The sequence below is a fragment of the Clavelina lepadiformis genome, chromosome 7 (assembly GCF_947623445.1).
Source record: "Clavelina lepadiformis chromosome 7, kaClaLepa1.1, whole genome shotgun sequence".
Lineage (NCBI taxonomy): Eukaryota > Metazoa > Chordata > Ascidiacea > Aplousobranchia > Clavelinidae > Clavelina > Clavelina lepadiformis.
Window position 1 is genome coordinate 7,973,011 of NC_135246.1, and position 17,771 is coordinate 7,990,781.

Here is a 17,771-nt window from a genome sequence, read left to right on the forward strand (position 1 = left end):
TCACTTTACAAAAAGTTCTAACGGTTCTTAAAATGTTTATTAGAGTCTAATAAGTAAATAATAAAAGTATAACAGTTAACCAATGAAAGGTTTGTCTATTATCGTTAAAAGAACTTAACTAAAAAATTTGCACTATACATTAGTTATATAGGTCCTAAAAAGTACCTTGTGAACTATATGGTGCCAAATGTGCAATTCATATTGCAAAAAGTTCTAACGGGTCTCAAAATGTTTATTAGAGTCTAATAAGTAAATAATAAAAGTATAACAGTTAACCAATGAGAGGTTTGTCTGTTATCGTTAAAAGAACTTAACTAAAAAATTTGCACTATACATTAGTTATATAGGTCCTAAAAAGTACCTTGTGAACTATATGGTGCCAAATGTGCAATTCACATTACAAAAAGTTCTAACGGTTCTTAAAATGTTTATTAGTGTCTAATAAGTAAATAATAAAAGTATAAAAGTTAACCAATGAAAGGTTTGACTATTATCGTTAAAAGAACTTAACTAAAAAATTTGCACTATGCTGTACATTAGTTAAATAGGTCCTAAAAAGTACCTTGTGAACAATATGGTGCCAAATGTGCAATTCACATTACAAAAAGTTCTAACTGGTCTCAAAATGTTTATTAAAGTCTAATAAGTAAATAATAAAAGTATAACAGTTAACCAATGAAAGGTATGTCTATAATCGTTAAAAGAACTTAACTAAAAAATTTGCACTATACATTAGTTATAAAGGTCCTAAAAAGTACCTTGTGAACAATATGGTGCCAAATGTGCAATTCACATTACAAAAAGTTCTAACGGTTCTTAAAATGTTTATTAGAGTCTAATAAGTAAATAATAAAAGTGTAACAGCTAACCAATGAAAGGTTTGTCTATTATCGTTAAACGAACATAACTAAAAAATTTGCACTATACATTAGTTATATAGGTCCTAAAAAGTACCTTGTGAACTATATCGTGCCAAATGTACAATTCACATTGCAAAAAATTCTCACTGGTCTCAAAATGTTTGCTAGAGTCTAATAAATAAATGATAAAAGTATAACAGTTAACTAATGAAAGGTTTGTCTATAATCGTTAAAAGAACTTAACTAAAAAATTTGCACTATACATTAGTTATAAAGGTCCTAAAAAGTACCTTGTGAACAATATGGTGCCAAATGTGCAATTCACATTACAAAAAGTTCTAACGGTTCTTAAAATGTTTAGTAGGGTCTAATAAGTAAATAATAAGAGTATAACAGCTAAACAATGAAAGGTTTGTCTATTATCGTTAAAAGAACTTAACTAAAAAATTTGCACAATACATTAGTTATATAGGTCCTAAAAAGTACCTTGTGAACAATATGGTGCCAAGTGTGCAATTCACATTGCAAAAAGTTTTAACGGTTCTTAAAATGTTTATTAAAGTCTAATAAGTAAATAATAAAAGTATAAAAGTTAACCAATGAAAGGTTTGTCTATTATCGTTAAAAGAACTTAACTAAAAAATTTGCACTATACATTAGTTATATAGGTCCTAAAAAGTACCTTGTGAACAATATGGTGCCAAATGTGCAACTCACATTACAAAAAGATCTAACGGTTCTTAAAATGTTTATTAGAGTCTAATAAGTAAATAATAAAAGTGTAACAGCTAACCAATGAAAGGTTTGTCTATTATCGTTAAAAGAACTTAACTAAAAAATTTGCACTATACATTAGTTATATAGGTCCTAAAAAGTACCTTGTGAACAATATGGTGCCAAATGTGCAATTCACATTACAAAAAGTTTTAACGGTTCTTAAAATGTTTATTAGGGTCTAATAAGTAAATAATAAAGTATAACAGCTAAACAATGAAAGGTTTGTCCATTATCGTTAAAAGAACTTAACTAAAAAATTTGCACTATACATTACTTATATAGGTCCTAAAAAGTACCTTGTGAACTATATGGTGCCAAATGTGCAATTCACATTGCAAAAAGTTCTAACTGGTCTCAAAATGTTTGTTAGAGTCTAATAAGTAAATGATAAAAGTATAACAGTTAACCAATGAAAGGTTTGTCTGTTATCGTTAAAAGAACTTAACTAAAAAATTTGCACTATACATTAGTTATCTAGGTCCTAAAAAGTACCTTGTGAACTATATGGTGCCAAATGTGCAATTCACATTACAAAAAGTTCTAACGGTTCTTAAAATGTTTATTAGGGTCTAATAAGTAAATAATAAAAGTATAACAGCTAAACAATGAAAGGTTTGTCTATTATCGTTAAAAGAACTTAACTAAAAAATTTGCACAATACATTAGTTATATAGGTCCTAAAAAGTACCTTGTGAACAATATGGTGCCAAGTGTGCAATTCACATTGCAAAAAGTTCTAACGGTTCTTAAAATGTTTATTAAAGTCTAATAAGTAAATAATAAAAGTATAAAAGTTAACCAATGAAAGGTTTGTCTATTATCGTTAAAAGAACTTAACTAAAAAATTTGCACTATACATTAGTTATATAGGTCCTAAAAAGTACCTTGTGAACAATATGGTGCCAAATGTGCAACTCACATTACAAAAAGTTCTAACGGTTCTTAAAATGTTTATTAGAGTCTAATAAGTAAATAATAAAAGTGTAACAGCTAACCAATGAAAGGTTTGTCTATTATCGTTAAAAGAACTTAACTAAAAAATTTGCACTATACATTAGTTATATAGGTCCTAAAAAGTACCTTGGGAACAATATGGTGCCAAATGTGCAATTCACATTACAAAAAGTTTTAACGGTTCTTAAAATGTTTATTAGGGTCTAATAAGTAAATAATAAAGTATAACAGCTAAACAATGAAAGGTTTGTCCATTATCGTTAAAAGAACTTAACTAAAAAATTTGCACTATACATTAGTTATATAGGTCCTAAAAAGTACCTTGTGAACTATATGGTGCCAAATGTGCAATTCACATTGCAAAAAGTTCTAACTGGTCTCAAAATGTTTGTTAGAGTCTAATAAGTAAATGATAAGAGTATAACAGTTAACCAATGAAAGGTTTGTCTGTTATCGTTAAAAGAACTTAACTAAAAAATTTGCACTATACATTAGTTATATAGGTCCTAAAAAGTACCTTGTGAACTATATGGTGCCAAATGTGCAATTCACATTACAAAAAGTTCTAACGGTTCTTAAAATGTTTATTAGAGTCTAATAAGTAAATAATAAAAGTATAACAGTTAACCAATAAAAGGTTTGTCTATAATCGTTAAAAGAACTTAACTAAAAAATTTGCACTATACATTAGTTATATAGGTCCTAAAAAGTACCTTGTGAACAATATGGTGCCAAATGTGCAATTCACATTACAAAAAGTTCTAACGGTTCTTAAAATGTTTTAATTAGAGTCTAATAAGTAAATAATAAAAGTGTAACAGCTAACCAATGAAAGGTTTGTCTATTATCGTTAAAAGAACTTAACTAAAAAATGTGCCCTATACATTAGTTATATAGGTCCTAAAAAGTACCTTGTGAACAATATGGTGCCAAATGTGCAATTCACATTACAAAAAGTTCTAACGGTTCTTAAAATGTTTATTAGAGTCTAATAAGTAAATAATAAAAGTGTAACAGCTAACCAATGAAAGGTTTGTATATTATCGTTAAAAGAACTTAACTAAAAAATTTGCATTATACATAAGTTATATAGGTCCTAAAAAGTACCTTGTGAACTATATGGTGCCAAATGTACAATTCACATTACAAAAAGTTCTAACTGGTCTCAAAATGTTTGTTAGAGTCTAATAAGTAAATGATAAAAGTATAACAGCTAACCAATGAAAGGTTTGTCTATTATCGTTGAAAGAACTTATCTAAAAAATTTGCACAATACATTAGTTATATAGGTCCTAAAAAGTACCTTGTGAACAATATGGTGCCAGATGTGCAATTCATATTGCAAAAAGTTCTAACTGGTCTCAAAATGTTTGTTAGAGTCTAATAAGTAAATGATAAAAGTATAACAGTTAACCAATGAAAGGTTTGTCTATTATCGTTAAAAGAACTTAACTAAAAAATTTGCACAATACATTAGTTATATAGGTCCTAAAAAGTACCTTGTGAACAATATGGTGCCAAATGTGCAATTCACATTGCAAAAAGTTCTAACTGGTCTCAAAATGTTTGTTAGAGTCTAATAAGTAAATGATAAAAGTATAACAGTTAACCAATGAAAGGTTTGTCTGTTATCGTTAAAAGAACTTAACTAAAAAATTTGCACTATACATTAGTTATATAGGTCCTAAAAAGTACCTTGGGAACAATATGGTGCCAAATGTGCAATTCACATTACAAAAAGTTTTAACGGTTCTTAAAATGTTTATTAGGGTCTAATAAGTAAATAATAAAGTATAACAGCTAAACAATGAAAGGTTTGTCCATTATCGTTAAAAGAACTTAACTAAAAATTTTGCACTATACATTAGTTATATAGGTCCTAAAAAGTACCTTGTGAACTATATGGTGCCAAATGTGCAATTCACATTGCAAAAAGTTCTAACTGGTCTCAAAATGTTTGTTAGAGTCTAATAAGTAAATGATAAGAGTATAACAGTTAACCAATGAAAGGTTTGTCTGTTATCGTTAAAAGAACTTAACTAAAAAATTTGCACTATACATTAGTTATATAGGTCCTAAAAAGTACCTTGTGAACTATATGGTGCCAAATGTGCAATTCACATTACAAAAAGTTCTAACGGTTCTTAAAATGTTTATTAGAGTCTAATAAGTAAATAATAAAAGTATAACAGTTAACCAATAAAAGGTTTGTCTATAATCGTTAAAAGAACTTAACTAAAAAATTTGCACTATACATTAGTTATATAGGTCCTAAAAAGTACCTTGTGAACAATATGGTGCCAAATGTGCAATTCACATTACAAAAAGTTCTAACGGTTCTTAAAATGTTTTAATTAGAGTCTAATAAGTAAATAATAAAAGTGTAACAGCTAACCAATGAAAGGTTTGTCTATTATCGTTAAAAGAACTTAACTAAAAAATGTGCCCTATACATTAGTTATATAGGTCCTAAAAAGTACCTTGTGAACAATATGGTGCCAAATGTGCAATTCACATTACAAAAAGTTCTAACGGTTCTTAAAATGTTTATTAGAGTCTAATAAGTAAATAATAAAAGTGTAACAGCTAACCAATGAAAGGTTTGTCTATTATCGTTAAAAGAACTTAACTAAAAAATTTGCATTATACATAAGTTATATAGGTCCTAAAAAGTACCTTGTGAACTATATGGTGCCAAATGTACAATTCACATTACAAAAAGTTCTAACTGGTCTCAAAATGTTTGTTAGAGTCTAATAAGTAAATATTAAAAGTATAACAGGTAACCAATGAAAGGTTTGTCTATTATCGTTGAAAGAACTTATCTAAAAAATTTGCACAATACATTAGTTATATAGGTCCTAAAAAGTACCTTGTGAACAATATGGTGCCAGATGTGCAATTCATATTGCAAAAAGTTCTAACTGGTCTCAAAATGTTTGTTAGAGTCTAATAAGTAAATGATAAAAGTATAACAGTTAACCAATGAAAGGTTTGTCTATTATCGTTAAAAGAACTTAACTAAAAAATTTGCACAATACATTAGTTATATAGGTCCTAAAAAGTGCCTTGTGAACAATATGGTGCCAAATGTGCAATTCACATTGCAAAAAGTTCTAACTGGTCTCAAAATGTTTGTTAGAGTCTAATAAGTAAATGATAAAAGTATAACAGTTAACCAATGAAAGGTTTGTCTGTTATCGTTAAAAGAACTTAACTAAAAAATTTGCACTATACATTAGTTATATAGGTCCTAAAAAGTACCTTGTGAACTATATGGTGCCAAATGTGCAATTCACATTACAAAAAGTTCTAACGGTTCTTAAAATGGTTATTAGAGTCTAATAAGTAAATAATAAAAGTATAACAGTTAACCAATGAGAGGTTTGTCTGTTATCGTTAAAAGAACTTAACTAAAAAATTTGCACTATACATTAGATATATAGGTCCTAAAAAGTACCTTGTGAACTATATGGTGCCAAATGTGCAATTCACATTACAAAAAGTTGTAACGGTTCTTAAAATGTTTATTAGTGTCTAATAAGTAAATAATAAAAGTATAAAAGTTAACCAATGAAAGGTTTGTCTATTATCGTTAAAAGAACTTAACTAAAAAATTTGCACTATGCTGTACATTAGTTAAATAGATCCTAAAAAGTACCTTGTGAACAATATGGTGCCAAATGTGCAATTCACATTACAAAAAGTTCTAACGGTTCTTAAAATGTTTAATAGAGTCTAATAAGTAAATAATAAAAGTATAACAGTTAACCAATGAAAGGTTTGTCTATAATCGTTAAAAGAACTTAACTAAAAAATTTGCACTATACATTAGTTATAAAGGTCCTAAAAAGTACCTTGTGAACAATATGGTGCCAAATGTGCATATCACATTACAAAAAGTTCTAACGGTTCTTAAAATGGTTATTAGAGTCTAATAAGTAAATAATAAAAGTGTAACAGCTAACCAATGAAAGGTTTGTCTATTATCGTTAAACGAACTTAACTAAAAAATTTGCACTATACATTAGTTATATAGGTCCTAAAAAGTACCTTGTGAACTATATCGTGCCAAATGTACAATTCACATTGCAAAAAGTTCTCACTGGTCTCAAAATGTTTGTTAGAGTCTAATAAGTAAATGATAAAAGTATAACAGTTAACTAATGAAAGGTTTGTCTATAATCGTTAAAAGAACTTAACTAAAAAATTTGCACTATACATTAGTTATAAAGGTCCTAAAAAGTACCTTGTCAACAATATGGTGCCAAATGTGCAATTCACATTACAAAAAGTTCTAACGGTTCTTAAAATGTTTATTAGAGTCTAATAAGTAAATAATAAAAGTATAACAGTTAACCAATGAAAGGTTTGTCTATAATCGTTAAAAGAACTTAACTAAAACATTTGCACTATACATTACTTATATAGGTCCTAAAAAGTACCTTGTGAACAATATGGTGCCAAATGTGCAATTCACATTACAAAAAGTTCTAACGGTTCTTAAAATGTTTATTAGAGTCTAATAAGTAAATAATAAAATTGTAACAGCTAACCAATGAAAGGTTTGTCTATTATCGTTAAAAGAACTTAACTAAAAAATTTGCACTATACATTAGTTATATAGGTCCTAAAAAGTACCTTGGGAACTATATGGTGCCAAATGTACAATTCACATTACAAAAAGTTCTAACTGGTCTCAAAATGTTTTTTAGAGTCTAATAAGTAAATAATAAAAGTATAACAGTTAACCAATGAAAGGTTTGTCTATTATCGTTAAAAGAACTTAACTAAAAAATTTGCACAATACATTAGTTATATAGGTCCTAAAAAGTACCTTGTGAACAATATGGTGCCAAATGTGCAATTCATATTGCAAAAAGTTCTAACTGGTCTCAAAATGTTTATTAGAGTCTAATAAGTAAATAATAAAAGTATAACAGTTAACCAATGAGAGGTTTGTCTGTTATCGTTAAAAGAACTTAACTAAAAAATTTGCACTATACATTACTTATATAGGTCCTAAAAAGTACCTTGTGAACTATATGGTGCCAAGTGTGCAATTCACATTACAAAAAGTTCTAACGGTTCTTAAAATGTTTATTAGAGTCTAATAAGTAAATAATAAAAGTATAAAAGTTAACCAATGAAAGGTTTGTCTATTATCGTTAAAAGAACTTAACTAAAAAATTTGCACTATGCTGTACATTAGTTAAATAGGTCCTAAAAAGTACCTTGTGAACAATATGGTGCCAAGTGTGCAATTCACATTACAAAAAGTTCTAACGGTTCTTAAAATGTTTATTAGAGTCTAATAAGTAAATAATAAAAGTGTAACAGCTAACCAATGAAAGGTTTGTCTATTATCATTAAAAGAACTTAACTAAAAAATTTGCACTATACATTAGTTATATAGGTCCTAAAAAGTACCTTGTGAACTATATGGTGCCAAATGTGCAATTCACATTACAAAAACTTCTAACGGTTCTTAAAATGTTTATTAGAGTCTAATAAGTAAATAATAAAAGTATAAAAGTTAACCAAATGAAAGGTTTGTCTATAATCGTTAAAAGAACTTAACTAAAAAATTTGCACTATACATTAGTTATATAGGTCCTAAAAAGTACCTTGTGAACAATATGGTGCCAAATGTGCAATTCACATTACAAAAAGTTCTAACGGTTCTTAAAATGTTTATTAGAGTCTAATAAGTAAATAATAAAAGTGTAACAGCTAACCAATGAAAGGTTTGTCTATTATCGTTAAAAGAACTTAACTAAAAAATTTGCACAATACATTAGTTATATAGGTCCTAAAAAGTACCTTGTGAACTATATGGTGCCAAATGTTCAATTCACATTACAAAAAGTTCTAACGGTTCTTAAAATGTTTATTAGAGTCTAATAAGTAAATATTAAAAGTATAAAAGTTAACCAAATGAAAGGTTTGTCTATAATCGTTAAAAGAACTTAACTAAAAAATTTGCACTATACATTAGTTATATAGGTCCTAAAAAGTACCTTGTGAACAATATGGTGCCAAATGTACAATTCACATTGCAAAAAGTTCTAACTGGTCCCAAATGTTTGTTAGAGTCTAATAAGTAAATGATAAAAGTATAACAGTTAACCAATGAAAGGTTTGTCTATTATCGTTAAAAGAACTTAACTAAAAAATTTGCACAATGCATTACTTATTGAGGTCCTAAAAAGTACCTTGTGAACTATATGGTGCCAAATGTGCAATTCACATTACAAAAACTTCTAACGGTTCTTAAAATGTTTATTAGAGTCTAATAAGTAAATAATAAAAGTATAACAGTTAACCAATAAAAGGTTTATCTATAATCGTTAAAAGAACTTAACTAAAAAATTTGCACTATACATTACTTTTATAGGTCCTAAAAAGTACCTTGTGAATTATATGGTGCCAAATGTGCATTTCACATTACAAAAAGTTCTAACGGTTCTTAAAATGTTTATTAGAGTCTAATAAGTAAATAATAAAAGTATAACAGTTAACCAATAAAAGGTTTATCTATAATCGTTAAAAGAACTTAACTAAAAAATTTGCACTATACATTAGTTATATAGGTGCTAAAAAGTACCTTGTGAACTATATGGTGCCAAATGTGCAATTCACATTACAAAAAGTTCTAACGGTTCTTAAAATGTTTATTAGAGTCTAATAAGTAAATAATAAAAGTATAAAAGTTAACCAAATGAAAGGTTTGTCTATAATCGTTAAAAGAACTTAACTAAAAAATTTGCACTATACATTAGTTATATAGGTCCTAAAAAGTACCTTGTGAACAATAAGGTGCCAAATGTGCAATTCACATTACAGAAAGTTCTAACGGTTCTTAAAATGTTTATTAGAGTCTAATAAGTAAATAATAAATGTGTAACAGCTAACCAATGAAAGGTTTGTCTATTATCGTTAAAAGAACTTAACTAAAAAATGTGCACTATACATTAGTTATATAGGTCCTAAAAAGTACCTTGTGAACAATAAGGTGCCAAATGTACAATTCACATTGCAAAAAGTTCTAACTGGTCCCAAATGTTTGTTAGAGTCTAATAAGTAAATGATAAAATTATAACAGTTAACCAATGAAAGGTTTGTCTATTATCGTTAAAAGAACTTAACTAAAAAATTTGCACAATGCATTACTTATATAGGTCCTAAAAAGTACCTTGTGAACTATATGGTGCCAAATGTGCAATTCACATTACAAAAAGTTCTAACGGTTCTTAAAATGTTTATTAGAGTCTAATAAGTAAATGATAAAAGTATAACAGTTTACCAATAAAAGGTTTATCTATAATCGTTAAAAGAACTTAACTATAAAATTTGCACTATACATTACTTATATAGGTCCTAAAAAGTACCTTGTGAACAATATGGTGCCAAATGTGCAATTCACATTACAAAAAGTTCTAACTGGTCTTCAAATGTTTATTAGAGTCTAATAAGTAAATAATAAAAGTTTAACAACTAACCAATGAAAGGTTTGTCTATTATCGTTAAAAGAACTTAACTAAAAATTTGCACTTTACATTAGTTATATAGGTCCTAAAAAGTACCTTGTGAACTATATGGTGCCAAATGTACAATTCACATTACAAAAAGTTCTAACTGGTCTCAAAATGTTTATTAGAGTCTAATAAGTAAATGATAAAAGTATAACAGTTAACCAATGAAAGGTTTGTCTATTATCGTTAAAAGAACTTAACTAAAAAATTTGCACAATACATTAGTTATATAGGTCCTAAAAAGTACCTTGTGAACAATATGGTGCCAAATGTGCAATTCATATTGCAAAAAGTTCTAACTGGTCTAAAAATGTTTATTAGAGTCTAATAAGTAAATATTAAAAGTATAACAGTTAACCAATGAGAGGTTTGTCTGTTATCGTTAAAAGAACTTAACTAAAAAATTTGCACTATACATTACTTATATAGGTCCTAAAAAGTACCTTGTGAACTATATGGTGCCAAATGTGCAATTCACATTGCAAAAAGTTCTAACGGTTCTTAAAATGTTTATTAGAGTCTAATAAGTAAATAATAAAACTATAAAAGTTAACCAATGAAAGGTTTGTCTATTATCATCGTTAAAAGCACTTAACTAAAAAATTTGCACTATACATTAGTTATATAGGTCCTAAAAAGTACCTTGTGAACTATATGGTGCCAAATGTGCAATTCACATTACAAAAAGTTCTAACTGGTCTCAAAATGTTTATTAGAGTCTAATAAGTAAATGATAAAAGTATAACAGTTAACCAATGAAAGGTTTGTCTATTATCGTTAAAAGAACTTAACTAAAAAATTTGCACAATACATTAGTTATATAGGTCCTAAAAAGTACCTTGTGAACAATATGGTGCCAAATGTGCAATTCATATTGCAAAAAGTTCTAACTGTTCTCAAAATGTTTATTAGAGTCTAATAAGTAAATAATAAAAGTGTAACAGCTAACCAATGAAAGGTTTGTCTATTATCGTTAAAAGAACTTAACTAAAAAATTTGCACAATACATTACTTTTATACGTCCTAAAAAGTACCTTGTGAATTATATGGTGCCAAATGTGCATTTCACATTACAAAAAGTTCTAACGGTTCTTAAAATGTTTATTAGAGTCTAATAAGTAAATAATAAAAGTATAACAGTTAACCAATAAAAGGTTTATCTATAATCGTTAAAAGAACTTAACTAAAAAATTTGCACTATACATTAGTTATATAGGTGCTAAAAAGTACCTTGTGAACTATATGGTGCCAAATGTGCAATTCACATTACAAAAAGTTCTAACGGTTCTTAAAATGTTTATTAGAGTCTAATAAGTAAATAATAAAAGTATAAAAGTTAACCAAATGAAAGGTTTGTCTATAATCGTTAAAAGAACTTAACTAAAAAATTTGCACTATACATTAGTTATATAGGTCCTAAAAAGTACCTTGTGAACAATAAGGTGCCAAATGTGCAATTCACATTACAGAAAGTTCTAACGGTTCTTAAAATGTTTATTAGAGTCTAATAAGTAAATAATAAATGTGTAACAGCTAACCAATGAAAGGTTTGTCTATTATCGTTAAAAGAACTTAACTAAAAAATGTGCACTATACATTAGTTATATAGGTCCTAAAAAGTACCTTGTGAACAATAAGGTGCCAAATGTACAATTCACATTGCAAAAAGTTCTAACTGGTCCCAAATGTTTGTTAGAGTCTAATAAGTAAATGATAAAATTATAACAGTTAACCAATGAAAGGTTTGTCTATTATCGTTAAAAGAACTTAACTAAAAAATTTGCACAATGCATTACTTATATAGGTCCTAAAAAGTACCTTGTGAACTATATGGTGCCAAATGTGCAATTCACATTACAAAAAGTTCTAACGGTTCTTAAAATGTTTATTAGAGTCTAATAAGTAAATGATAAAAGTATAACAGTTTACCAATAAAAGGTTTATCTATAATCGTTAAAAGAACTTAACTATAAAATTTGCACTATACATTACTTATATAGGTCCTAAAAAGTACCTTGTGAACAATATGGTGCCAAATGTGCAATTCACATTACAAAAAGTTCTAACTGGTCTTCAAATGTTTATTAGAGTCTAATAAGTAAATAATAAAAGTTTAACAACTAACCAATGAAAGGTTTGTCTATTATCGTTAAAAGAACTTAACTAAAAATTTGCACTTTACATTAGTTATATAGGTCCTAAAAAGTACCTTGTGAACTATATGGTGCCAAATGTACAATTCACATTACAAAAAGTTCTAACTGGTCTCAAAATGTTTATTAGAGTCTAATAAGTAAATGATAAAAGTATAACAGTTAACCAATGAAAGGTTTGTCTATTATCGTTAAAAGAACTTAACTAAAAAATTTGCACAATACATTAGTTATATAGGTCCTAAAAAGTACCTTGTGAACAATATGGTGCCAAATGTGCAATTCATATTGCAAAAAGTTCTAACTGGTCTAAAAATGTTTATTAGAGTCTAATAAGTAAATAATAAAAGTATAACAGTTAACCAATGAGAGGTTTGTCTGTTATCGTTAAAAGAACTTAACTAAAAAATTTGCACTATACATTACTTATATAGGTCCTAAAAAGTACCTTGTGAACTATATGGTGCCAAATGTGCAATTCACATTGCAAAAAGTTTTAACGGTTCTTAAAATGTTTATTAGAGTCTAATAAGTAAATAATAAAACTATAAAAGTTAACCAATGAAATGTTTGTCTATTATCATCGTTAAAAGCACTTAACTAAAAAATTTGCACTATACATTAGTTATATAGGTCCTAAAAAGTACCTTGTGAACTATATGGTGCCAAATGTGCAATTCACATTACAAAAAGTTCTAACTGGTCTCAAAATGTTTATTAGAGTCTAATAAGTAAATGATAAAAGTATAACAGTTAACCAATGAAAGGTTTGTCTATTATCGTTAAAAGAACTTAACTAAAAAATTTGCACAATACATTAGTTATATAGGTCCTAAAAAGTACCTTGTGAACAATATGGTGCCAAATGTGCAATTCATATTGCAAAAACTTCTAACTGTTCTCAAAATGTTTATTAGAGTCTAATAAGTAAATAATAAAAGTGTAACAGCTAACCAATGAAAGGTTTGTCTATTATCGTTAAAAGAACTTAACTAAAAAATTTGCACAATACATTAGTTATATAGGTCCTAAAAAGTACCTTGTGAACAATAAGGTGCCAAATGTACAATTCACATTGCAAAAAGTTCTAACTGGTCCCAAATGTTTGTTAGAGTCTAATAAGTAAATAATAAAAGTTTAACAACTAACCAATGAAAGGTTTGTCTATTATCGTTAAAAGAACTTAACTAAAAATTTGCACTTTACATTAGTTATATAGGTCCTAAAAAGTACCTTGTGAACTATATGGTGCCAAATGTACAATTCACATTACAAAAAGTTCTAACTGGTCTCAAAATGTTTATTAGAGTCTAATAAGTAAATGATAAAAGTATAACAGTTAACCAATGAAAGGTTTGTCTATTATCGTTAAAAGAACTTAACTAAAAAATTTGCACAATACATTAGTTATATAGGTCCTAAAAAGTACCTTGTGAACAATATGGTGCCAAATGTGCAATTCATATTGCAAAAAGTTCTAACTGGTCTAAAAATGTTTATTAGAGTCTAATAAGTAAATAATAAAAGTATAACAGTTAACCAATGAGAGGTTTGTCTGTTATCGTTAAAAGAACTTAACTAAAAAATTTGCACTATACATTACTTATATAGGTCCTAAAAAGTACCTTGTGAACTATATGGTGCCAAATGTGCAATTCACATTGCAAAAAGTTCTAACGGTTCTTAAAATGTTTATTAGAGTCTAATAAGTAAATAATAAAACTATAAAAGTTAACCAATGAAAGGTTTGTCTATTATCATCGTTAAAAGCACTTAACTAAAAAATTTGCACTATACATTAGTTATATAGGTCCTAAAAAGTACCTTGTGAACTATATGGTGCCAAATGTGCAATTCACATTACAAAAAGTTCTAACTGGTCTCAAAATGTTTATTAGAGTCTAATAAGTAAATGATAAAAGTATAACAGTTAACCAATGAAAGGTTTGTCTATTATCGTTAAAAGAACTTAACTAAAAAATTTGCACAATACATTAGTTATATAGGTCCTAAAAAGTACCTTGTGAACAATATGGTGCCAAATGTGCAATTCATATTGCAAAAAGTTCTAACTGTTCTCAAAATGTTTATTAGAGTCTAATAAGTAAATAATAAAAGTGTAACAGCTAACCAATGAAAGGTTTGTCTATTATCGTTAAAAGAACTTAACTAAAAAATTTGCACAATACATTAGTTATATAGGTCCTAAAAAGTACCTTGTGAACTATATGGTGCCAAATTTTCAATTCACATTACAAAAAGTTCTAACGGTTCTTAAAATGTTTATTAGAGTCTAATAAGTAAATAATAAAAGTATAAAAGTTAACCAAATGAAAGGTTTGTCTATAATCGTTAAAAGAACTTAACTAAAAAATGTGCACTATACATTAGTTATATAGGTCCTAAAAAGTACCTTGTGAACAATATGGTGCCAAATGTACAATTCACATTGCAAAAAGTTCTAACTGGTCCCAAATGTTTGTTAGAGTCTAATAAGTAAATGACAAAAGTATAACAGTTAACCAATGAAAGGTTTGTCTATTATCGTTAAAAGAACTTAACTAAAAAATTTGCACAATGCATTACTTATATAGGTCCTAAAAAGTACCTTGTGAACTATATGGTGCCAAATGTGCAATTCACATTACAAAAAGTTCTAACGGTTCTTAAAATGTTTATTAGAGTCTAATAAGTAAATAATAAAAGTATAACAGTTAACCAATGAAAGGTTTGTCTATTATCGTTAAAAGAACTTAACTAAAAAATTTGCACAATGCATTACTTAAATAGGTCCTAAAAAGTACCTTGTGAACTATATGGTGCCAAATGTGCAATTCACATTACAAAAAGTTCTAACGGTTCTTAAAATGTTTATTAGAGTCTAATAAGTAAATAATAAAAGTATAACAGTTAACCAATAAAAGGTTTATCTATAATCGTTAAAAGAACTTAACTAAAAAATTTGCACTATACATTACTTATATAGGTGCTAAAAAGTACCTTGTGAACAATAAGGTGCCAAATGTACAATTCACATTGCAAAAAGTTCTAACTGGTCCCAAATGTTTGTTAGAGTCTAATAAGTAAATGATAAAATTATAACAGTTAACCAATGAAAGGTTTGTCTATTATCGTTAAAAGAACTTAACTAAAAAATTTGCACAATGCATTACTTATATAGGTCCTAAAAAGTACCTTGTGAACTATATGGTGCCAAATGTGCAATTCACATTACAAAAAGTTCTAACGGTTCTTAAAATGTTTATTAGAGTCTAATAAGTAAATGATAAAAGTATAACAGTTTACCAATAAAAGGTTTATCTATAATCGTTAAAAGAACTTAACTAAAAAATTTGCACTATACATTACTTATATAGGTCCTAAAAAGTACCTTGTGAACAATATGGTGCCAAATGTGCAATTCACATTACAAAAAGTTCTAACTGGTCTTCAAATGTTTATTAGAGTCTAATAAGTAAATAATAAAAGTTTAACAACTAACCAATGAAAGGTTTGTCTATTATCGTTAAAAGAACTTAACTAAAAATTTGCACTTTACATTAGTTATATAGGTCCTAAAAAGTACCTTGTGAACTATATGGTGCCAAATGTACAATTCACATTACAAAAAGTTCTAACTGGTCTCAAAATGTTTATTAGAGTCTAATAAGTAAATGATAAAAGTATAACAGTTAACCAATGAAAGGTTTGTCTATTATCGTTAAAAGAACTTAACTAAAAAATTTGCACAATACATTAGTTATATAGGTCCTAAAAAGTACCTTGTGAACAATATGGTGCCAAATGTGCAATTCATATTGCAAAAAGTTCTAACTGGTCTAAAAATGTTTATTAGAGTCTAATAAGTAAATAATAAAAGTATAACAGTTAACCAATGAGAGGTTTGTCTGTTATCGTTAAAAGAACTTAACTAAAAAATTTGCACTATACATTACTTATATAGGTCCTAAAAAGTACCTTGTGAACTATATGGTGCCAAATGTGCAATTCACATTGCAAAAAGTTCTAACGGTTCTTAAAATGTTTATTAGAGTCTAATAAGTAAATAATAAAACTATAAAAGTTAACCAATGAAAGGTTTGTCTATTATCATCGTTAAAAGCACTTAACTAAAAAATTTGCACTATACATTAGTTATATAGGTCCTAAAAAGTACCTTGTGAACTATATGGTGCCAAATGTACAATTCACATTACAAAAAGTTCTAACTGGTCTCAAAATGTTTATTAGAGTCTAATAAGTAAATGATAAAAGTATAACAGTTAACCAATGAAAGGTTTGTCTATTATCGTTAAAAGAACTTAACTAAAAAATTTGCACAATACATTAGTTATATAGGTCCTAAAAAGTACCTTGTGAACAATATGGTGCCAAATGTGCAATTCATATTGCAAAAAGTTCTAACTGTTCTCAAAATGTTTATTAGAGTCTAATAAGTAAATAATAAAAGTGTAACAGCTAACCAATGAAAGGTTTGTCTATTATCGTTAAAAGAACTTAACTAAAAAATTTGCACAATACATTAGTTATATAGGTCCTAAAAAGTACCTTGTGAACTATATGGTGCCAAATTTTCAATTCACATTACAAAAAGTCCTAACGGTTCTTAAAATGTTTATTAGAGTCTAATAAGTAAATAATAAAAGTATAAAAGTTAACCAAATGAAAGGTTTGTCTATAATCGTTAAAAGAACTTAACTAAAAATGTGCACTATACATTAGTTATATAGGTCCTAAAAAGTACCTTGTGAACAATATGGTGCCAAATGTACAATTCACATTGCAAAAAGTTCTAACTGGTCCCAAATGTTTGTTAGAGTCTAATAAGTAAATGACAAAAGTATAACAGTTAACCAATGAAAGGTTTGTCTATTATCGTTAAAAGAACTTAACTAAAAAATTTGCACAATGCATTACTTATATAGGTCCTAAAAAGTACCTTGTGAACTATATGGTGCCAAATGTGCAATTCACATTACAAAAAGTTCTAACGGTTCTTAAAATGTTTATTAGAGTCTAATAAGTAAATAATAAAAGTATAACAGTTAACCAATAAAAGGTTTATCTATAATCGTTAAAAGAACTTAACTAAAAAATTTGCACTATACATTACTTATATAGGTCCTAAAAAGTACCTTGTGAACTATATGGTGCCAAATGTGCAATTCACATTACAAAAAGTTCTAACGGTTCTTAAAATGTTTATTAGAGTCTAATAAGTAAATAATAAAAGTATAACAGTTAACCAATAAAAGGTTTATCTATAATCGTTAAAAGAACTTAACTAAAAAATTTGCACTTTACATTAGTTATATAGGTCCTAAAAAGTACCTTGTGAACAATAAGGTGCCAAATGTGCAATTCACATTACAAAAAGTTCTAACGGTTCTTAAAATGTTTATTAGAGTCTAATAAGTAAATAATAAAAGTATAACAGTTAACCAATAAAAGGTTTATCTATAATCGTTAAA